Genomic DNA, 9,578 nt, shown 5'->3' with positions numbered 1-9,578 from the left:
AGAAGAAAGGATTTAATAAGATGATACCTATCTAACCACGTAAGCTTTAGTTTATTCCATTGTACCACATCTGATTTTATTTGGTTCAAAATTTTTTCATGGTTTAATTTTATCAGATCGTCTATTTTGGGGGATATATTAATGCCGAGATAGGTTAAGTGATTGGAGACCCATTTGTATTCATATAGCTGATTAATTTGGCTTATCATTTCATCTGATAGGTTGTTTGCTAGAAATTGTGACTTCGATTGATTTACTATGAGGCCTGATATCTGTCCAAAGTCTTTAAGCAGGGGGTCAAGGTAAGCTAGTGATGTTAAGGGATTCGTTATGTAGATCATCATATCATCAGCAAACAAACTGATTTTTGATGTTATTGATTTTATCTTAATGCCTTCTATATGTGTGTTCTCTCTTAGGGCAATTGCAAGTGGTTCCAAAGCTAGGGCAAAAAGAATCGGGGAGAGTGGACATCCTTGTCTTGTGCCACGATTAATATAGATGTTTTTTGAGTGGAGTCCATTCATTTTAATATTTGCTGTTGGGTGTGAGTATATAGATGTGATTGCTTTTAAGAACTTGTCTCCAAACCCTATAAATTTTAATGTATTAGTTAAGTAATTGATTTCCACCGAGTCAAATGCTTTTTCAATGTCTAAAGACAAAAAAAATAGCTTCCTCCTGTGTCTGTTTGCAATATTCTATTAGATGTAGTGTTTTATAAATATTGTCGGTGATCTCGCGTTTTGGGATGAATCCAGATTGGTCATTATGTATGTATTTTGCAATGAATGAGTTTAACCTTTTAACCAGTATTGATGTGAAGAGTTTATAGTCATGGTTAAGTAAAGAAATGGGGCGGTAAGATGCTGCTTTTTGGGGGTCTCTTCCTTCCTTATGGATGACGACAATATCTGCTATCTTCCAAGTAGAAGGCATCTTGCCTTCCTCCATAACCAAGTTGCAGGTTCTAGTTAGATGTGGGCTTAATATGTTTGCATATTTTTTATAGAATTTGGCTGAATAGCTGTCCGGACCAGTGGCTTTGTTATTTTTAGCCATTCTGATGGTGTCAATTGTTTCTTGTAGTGTTATGGGTTTATCCAGAAGAGAGCAGTGTATCTCTTCTAATTTTTTGATTCCTTTGAGTGACTGCAAAAATTTGATTATTCTTCCTTGATCTGGGTTTCTTGTTGTATATAGTTGTGTATAGAATCTTTTAAATACCTCAAGTATTGATTGTGGGTCATATTGTAATTTGTTTTCATCCAGTAATGAGTTTATATTATTTTTTGCACTTTTTTGTTTAACCTTATTGGATAATTGGCGTAATGCTTTCGGTGTATTAACCCAATATTTTTGCTTAACTGGTATTAAGTTTTTATGAACCTTATTAATTTCTAAAGCCTCCAACAATTTCCTTTGAGCTATCAATTTTTGGTATACTTTCTTGTTTCCTGTTTTTTTGTGTTGAGTTTCCAAGCTAGTGATAGTCTTGATTAGTTCTGATTTTTGCTGTAGTCTTTCTCTATTCACCTTGGCTGACAGGGCTATAACTTGTCCTCTGGTTACCGTTTTTATAGTGTCCCAGAGAATATTGGCCCCAACTTCTTCTGAGGCATTATCTGTTATCACATTTTCCACTATCTTACCTATTTCCTCAGCGGTGTAACAATTATATAGTAGGTGTCTTGGCAGACACCATTGTCTAGATTTCTGTACTTTTGGATCTAAGGAGACTACTAGATTGACCCAAGAGTGATCCGAGATCACATTTGTTTCGATATCACATTTGCAAGTGTTTTCTATTAGAGAGTTTGAAACTAATATGTAGTCAATTCTTGTATATGTGTCATGCCTCTGTGAGTAGTATGTATAATCTTTTTCACCATTATGGTGGAATCTCCAAATGTCAGTAAGCTGGTATGTTTGAAGTAATGAGCCTAACTGTGTTTTGGATTTTAATTTTTGCTTTTTCCCAAAGTTTGATTTGTCCAACTTAAGATCAATAATATAATTTAAGTCCCCCCCCCACAATCAGATGTCCCTCCTGAAATTTCATTAATTTTTGAATAGTTCCTTCTATGAAATTTAGTTGCTGTGTATTGGGCGCATATAAGGAGGCTAAGGTGAAGTGTTGTTTTCCTATTAACCCCTTAATAAATATATATCTGCCTTTTGGGTCTTTTACAGTTTTTTTGTGCTGGAATGGAAGGTCTTTTGAGATCAAAATAGCAACTCCCTGTGATTTCGAATTACCCTCTGCATGAAATTGAGATTGGATCCAATTTGCTTTCAAAACATTAGAATTGTTGGCCCTGAAATAGGTTTCTTGTAAGAAAACAATTTGAGAATTGGTTTTATTTAGGTTCGACATAACTCGCCTTCACTTCACTGGGTCTCCCAAACCTCGGACATTAAATGAGGTTACTTTTATTTTAGAACACATTCTTCCTCAATGTAGTACACTTTTACTATTAATAAATCAGTTATTACAGTTTGATAGTTTTACACTAGCACTTTAATTAATATCTCTTGCTCTTATTTCTTTGTTTAACTGTAGTAATGTATTGTACTGCAATATTCAACCTGTTATTTCATATGCTTTCTAAGGTATCTCTGGTACCTAAGATTTGTTATTTTAATTTTTTTCCACTAACTCCAGAGATTGATGAGATACCAGAGTATAGTTATATACAGTTATATATTTATTGTTGCTTTCCCTCTTTCCTATTATACTTTCCTTGTTACTGATTTAACAATATTTACAAGAAATATGAACCTAGTTCTTTCTATAATGCAAACTTATAATATTCAAATATCTATTCTACATAGTAATGTTTAAGTATCTATATCAAGGTTAGAATAGGTCCAACAGTTGTAATTACCTCTCTCTTTTCCCAGTGTTGCTGACTCCTTTTCCTTAATCTTGCACCAGTACTCTCAAATTGCCTGAACAATGCAATTCCCCCCTTTCACCCTTCCCTCCTCCCTCACTCGCTCACCCCAAAATTCAAAATGTAATTAGAATATAAGTAAAATGCAAAATTTACACTTCTCAATAGTCAAGAAGTTAAACAGTAAGCAAGTTCTGTGTTTTAATTACAATTATAACTGGTAGTCTGTATCTCTCACTCCAGTTGTTGCGTCACAAACTATATTATTATTAATACTACAGTATCTATCGCAGCTTATTCCGTACTTTAAGGTATTCTAAATTTACAGCCTGGGCAATCCTGAACTCTATCAACTCCCCCTACTTCACACTTCTAACTCAACTGCAATCCCTTCCCACCTCTTGTCTATACTTCTACTCTATAATGTATATATATAAATATATCTTTTGTATATTTCTCGTATTTCCTTTTTTAAAAAAAATATATATATATAAACCTATTTTAAAATCTTTTTCTTTTTAAATGCCCTTGTTAATTAATTTATTTTTAATCAACTAATGTTTGTGGTAAGTATATATATATATATTATTCTGTTTCAATTTAATACTATTTTATTTTCCCTTTCCTCTCCTATTCCTTTTTGTAACTTCCCAATTATTTCTTCCCCCCACCCCCTCCCTTCCTATCAATCAATAAGACAAATTGATTTGATCAAAATGAATTAAAAAGCAAAATTCAAAGTAAAGACGTTTTCTTATATTTTGATATGACAGGAATTTTGTTCTACTTCTGAGCTGATAAAAGATCTGTTGATTTCCCTTTCTGATTCTGTTTACCCGTCTCCATAGGTGTTTCTACTCCAACTGCCATCAGGAGTTTCATTCCTGTGTCCATGTCTGTTGCTATGTATTGCTTGCCACGATTTATAACCATGATGTTACATTGGTCTTGCCATTTATATCTAATATTGGCTTTTTGAAGCGCCTCAGTTATGGGTCCTTTCACAACAGATCCATTTCATGACAGGCAAGGCCAGCTCACCCCCTCCCATGCCCCAGAGAAGAACAAAAGATCCTAATACAATAGGACCTTCCCGGAGCTCCTGAATTAATCAGCGCAACACACCTTATCAATCTCCCCTTAACCACTTTCCTATTCAATTCGATTTCCTATTTTTAATTCGATTAAAAAATTGCACTACTTGTACTAGAAAAAATCCCAGTTTGGAAGGGTCCCCATCGAACGTAGCATCCAACTTGACCCAACCCATTGGAAGGTCTTGTCGAGGGGCCGGCGCCGGCATTGGATAGACATCGAGTGGGCCGAGTTGTAAAGGGGGTTGTCGTGGAGCTGGCGGCAGCTGTGGTAGAGGTTGCTGCAGGTGCGGTTGCGGCTGGTACGGTTGCGGCTGGCGCGGTGGAGGCACTCCCGGACGCGGCTGGGGGAGTCCTCTCGGGATAGGTCGCGTTGGCCGAACGGGTCAACGTTCTCGCACCCCACTGTGTCGGGGTAGGCAGCGACAGCAGCGGGAGAGCTGTGGCCCGAGGCTGCGTATCCGCCCTGCTTGGAGCAAGGGTATAGATCGTTGTAACCGAGGAGTTATTCTCCCTCGGTGCCGGTATTTGAGAGTCCGAGCCTTGAGAGCCGGGGGAGGCATACGGGTCAAACAAAGGATCCCTGACCGGGACAGCTTTGGATTCCGTCTGATCCGGCTTAGGCATTGGAAAATTGGATTGGTAACAAAATGTCAGACTTGTGGCTAGATAACGTTCTTACTCCAGACTACCTCCTGCAATTAGACAACAGTCCATTGTTTCCAAAAGGTTTTTACTGAAGAATTAGTTCATTATAGTCCACGAGCCTGAATACAAAATCCAGGATGGTACATATGCATTGTTACCAATGACAGGCAAAGCATGAGGTACAGAGTAACAGATCACAGCAGGCCCAACCTCCCCCCACAGTTCTCAAACTGTGGGTTTGGTCCCGGGGGGACCAAAGACCTTGTTGGAAATTAATATAACAGCGCAGAAATTGTTCTAATATCTGATTTGTTTTTTCTGACTGTCCGTCTGTTTCTGGGTGATGGCTTGAACTCAGACCTTGTTCAATACCCAGTAGTTGTAAAAGCTCCCGCCAGAAGTTGGCAACGAACTGCCCGCCGCGATCCGAGATCACCTTGGATGGAAAAGAATGTATTTTTACAATGTTTTTCATAAAGATGTCGGCTAGCCTTCTAGCCGAAGGAATTGTAGTACAGGGTATAAAATGGGCTTGCTTGGAGAATAAATCGACTACGACTAAGATACAATTGTGTCCCTTGGAGGGGGGCAAGTCTGTGATAAAATCCATGGAAATTATTTCCCACGGTCGGCTTGGCGTTTCTAGGGGCTGCAGGAGTCCCGGGGTTTTTCCTTTTTGGGATTTGGCGCTGAGACAGATGGGGCAAGACGCTACATATTGTGAAATGTCCTTGCGCATGCCCGGCCACCAAAATTGGCGTTGTACCAAATGAAGTGTTTTTAAGTACCCATAATGTCCCGCTGTGGGAGCATCGTGACAGCGTTGTAACACTTCTTTCCTTAAGCTTTTGGGTACATAGAAGCGATCTCCCCAGAGCCATTCCCCCTGATCGGACTGTTGCAGTTTGTCTTTGGGCACATCTTCCCCCTCCTTTTCCACTTCAGCTTTTAATTTTTCTCTCCATCCCTGATCGGGTTGGGGAAAGCGGGTGGTGCGGCTGCGTGTTGTCACCACGCCCCCTAATTGCGTAGGTGAGAAGACTGTGTCTATTGTCTCCTCCCTTTTGCTTTTGTGCTGGGGCATGCGTGATAGAGCGTCCGCCAAGAAGTTGGTTTTCCCAGGGAGGAAGTTCAATGTGAAATCAAATTTAGAGAAAAACTCCGCCCATCTCAGTTGTTTGGCGTTTAGCCTGCGAGGGCTGCGCAGGGCTTCTAAATTTTTATGATCCGTCCAGACCTCGAACGGATGGCGGGCTCCTTCTAACCAATGTCTCCAGGTAGTGAGAGCCGCTTTTACAGCAAAGGCTTCTTTCTCCCATACATTCCAATTCCTTTCCGCTTCTGAAAATTTCCTGGAAAGGAAGGCGCAGGGTTTGAGCTTTTCATCCGCCCCCCGCTGCAGCAGTACACCCCCAATTGCCGTGTCGCTGGCATCGACCTGTACTATGAACGGGCGACTGTCGTCGGGGTGTTGTAGAACGGGTTCTGATACAAACTGCGTTTTAAGGTGATCGAACGCCGTTTGGCATTCCGCCGTCCAAGCCAGTTTTGCACTTGGTTTTTTGGCTTGGTCCCCCTTATCTTTGGTTTTCAACAGTTCAGTTAGGGGGAGTGTGATTTGGGCGAAATTTGCAATGAACTCTCTATAGAAGTTGGCAAAGCCCAAGAAGGATTGTAATTCTTTGCGGGTTGTGGGGGTTTGCCAATTTAGTACTGCTTGTATTTTACTTGGATCCATTTTCAAACCCTCCTTAGAAATACAATAGCCCAAGTAAGTGAGTTCCGTTTTGTGAAATTCACATTTGGAGAGTTTAATAGGTAACTGGTTATTCATGAGGGTGGTTAAGACTCTCTTTACCAGTTCTACGTGTTCCTCTTCAGTTTCTGAATAAATTAACACATCATCCAGATACACCACTACACCTTTATAGAGGAATTCATGCAGAACCTCATTAATCATGGACATGAAAACTGAGGGGGCTCCGGCCAGGCCAAAAGGCATAACTAAGTATTCATATTGGCCGAGTGATGTGTTGAAGGCTGTTTTCCATTCATCCCCCTCTCGAATACGAACGTGAAAGTAAGCATCTTTCAAATCTAATTTCGTAAAGATCTTACCTTGAGCCACGACGTTGAGTAGATCTCTTATGAGCGGAATAGGGTAGGCATTGCTGGAAGAGACCGCATTAAGACCTCGAAAGTCCGTGCATAATCTCAAGCCCCCATCCTTCTTTTTTACAAAAAGTACTGGCGCTGCATGGGGACTGTTAGCTGGCCGAATAAATCCTCTTTGAAGGTTGAGGTCGATGAATTTGCGGAGCTCCTCTCTTTCGTTGGGACTCATAGGGTATAGGCGGCCTTTGGGCAGCGAGGCGCCAGGTAAAATTTCCACAGCACAGTCTGTCCTCCTGTGAGGAGGTAACGAGTTGGCTTCTTCTTCTGTGAAGGCTTGGGTGTACGCCCTGTATTGTTTGGGTATTAGGTTGATTTCTTCCTGGGAGAGGAGAGCCGGTTCGGTTGTGGTCGGATCTTTTCCCCAATTTTGATCCCACCGATGACTTTTGCATGACTCATGGGTAAATGTGATGCTTCCCTCTGCCCAGTTGATGTAGGGGTTATGATCGCATAACCACCGGCTCCCCAGAATCAAGGGGTACTTTGCTGTGGCACTAATAACGAAAGATCTTTTTTCCCAATGTTGTCCCATGCCTGTGATGATTGGCATGGTTTCTGTAGTCACTGGATTCATGTTAGTGCCATCCATTTGCTCGAAAATGACCGGTATGTCTAATTCTTTGACAGGGAGTACTAGTCCGTTTACCAAGGCTGGTGCAATAATGTCTCTAGAGCAGCCCGAATCAATGAGGGCTTGTACCCGGATGTGCATCTTTCTGTCAGCATTCACTAAAGTCACTGGTATGAAGAGTATGGACCCATACGGTCGGTTCGGAACCGGAACTGACTGAGGTTTGATCTGCCGTTTGGGTCCTTTCACGACAGATCCATTTCATTTCCCGAGGAGGGGCTTTCTGGATTCTCCCCTCCCGCCATCGCCGTTGGATCATATTCCATAACTTCTTCCAGTTCTAGCCCCCTCTCAGGGGGATTTCTTCTCGGCGCTCCCCTACCTCTTGCCGTTCTGGGGGCTGGGGTAGGGCGCGGTGGCGCCGGGTAGGCAGCGGGGGCTGGGCGTCTGAGTTGGAGCAGAGGTCTTTGCACAGGCCGATAAGGACATTGCACTGCAAAATGACCACTTTGTCCACACTGCAAACACAATCCTTGTTGCCATCTAGCATCTCTCGCTCCACGGATAGCGTAGCCAGCCCCCCGGCTCCCTCGAGCAGGAGTGGAGGAGCGTCTTTGGCCCGGAGGTTGTTGGTGTTGCTCCACCAAACGAACTTCCATCAGACGGTTTTCTACTTCACAGGTCAATTGTATCCACCCCAACAGCGTAGGAGGATTATCTTGCATTAAAGCTCTGTCCAGCAATCTAGGGTTTAAACCCTGTTTAAACATGATAATCTTGGTGGATTCCTCACACCTTGGGCATTTGGCAGCGAGTTGTCGGAATTTTGCGGCATAGTCTCTAGCCGACATGCTGCCTTGCCTGATAGCCTGCAATTCTGTTCGGGCTCTGGTTTCTTCTAGGGGATCCTCATATTGAGCTCGGATTGCGTCTACCAGCCCTTGGAGTGTATCTAACTCAGGGGCCCCCACGTTATACAGTCCTACATACCAGTCAGCTGCTTTGCCTTGAAGACGTGACCCCAGATGTTCGATTTGACTAGCTTCACTTCCGAAAAGATGCCCCCAACGATTAAAAAATTGCACTACTTGTACTAGAAAAAATCCCAGTTTGGAAGGGTCCCCATCGAACGTAGCATCCAACTTGACCCAACCCATTGGAAGGTCTTGTCGAGGGGCCGGCGCCGGCATTGGATAGACATCGAGTGGGCCGAGTTGTAAAGGGGGTTGTCGTGGAGCTGGCGGTTGCTGTGGGTGCGGTTGCGGCTGGTACGGTTGCGGCTGGCGCGGTGGAGGCACTCCCGGACGCGGCTGGGGGAGTCCTCTCGGGATAGGTCGCGTTGGCCGAACGGGTGCTGGTTCCCCTCTAGGCAGCGGCTGATGAGGGGCCGGTCGTAATGGTAGCGGATGGGGAGAAATGGGTTGGAGAGGTACCGTATCCCCTCGAGGCCCTGGCGTTGGTCCCGTCCCTGGTATGCTTGGCGGTTGGTTCGCTTGCGTTGTAGGTGGAGGGGCTACCGGCTGGTCCGCTTGCGTCGTGGTTGGAGGGAGAAGCGGGGCCGCCGGCTGTAGCGGTTCTCCCCCGCTGTTGGTAGGAGTGGTGGGACAGGGATCTCCCGGCTGCGGCCCATCACCCCCTCCACTGGTCCCATCGTCACCTGGTCTGACCGGTTGGTCAGGATGGGCATCATCTGGACACGGGTTATCTGGGCCGGGTCCTTCTCCGGTAACCGAGTCATCATCTCCCGTCTCTGGTGGCTGCTGCGGCCAGGGTTGAACAGGACCCCCCGGCCGAGGTAGGAGCGTTTGAAGGTTGGCCAAACTCTGACTGATGTCTGGTAATCCAGCGGGCCGATCACGACCGCTGTCCCCCGCCACTAGCACTGACAGCAGGTGGACGGCACTAGCCAAACTTTCTTCCATATTTATGAGTCTGTTTTCCAAAAGCTGCACTCTATCCATAGTTTCTTCTCCCTCAGCAGCTCCGGCAGTCTGCGAGGTTTGCCTAGTTTCAGTCCGCGATCCCGTGGTGAGCGTTTGCTGCCAAGGCAAGGGTGTCTCGTCTCCTCGCTCCTCTTGGGACCTCGCGGCTAAAACTCCTTTTGTCAGGCCGGTGATTGCCGAAATCCCTGAGTCAATGGCTATCGTTCTGCTCTGCAGTTGCACCCACTGGTGCTCACTTACTTCTTGTTGC

The sequence above is a fragment of the Eublepharis macularius genome, chromosome 1 (genome assembly GCF_028583425.1).
Source record: "Eublepharis macularius isolate TG4126 chromosome 1, MPM_Emac_v1.0, whole genome shotgun sequence".
Taxonomy (NCBI): domain Eukaryota; kingdom Metazoa; phylum Chordata; class Lepidosauria; order Squamata; family Eublepharidae; genus Eublepharis; species Eublepharis macularius.
The sequence above is the reverse complement of the archived record's forward strand: the minus strand, read 5'-3'. Positions refer to the sequence as shown.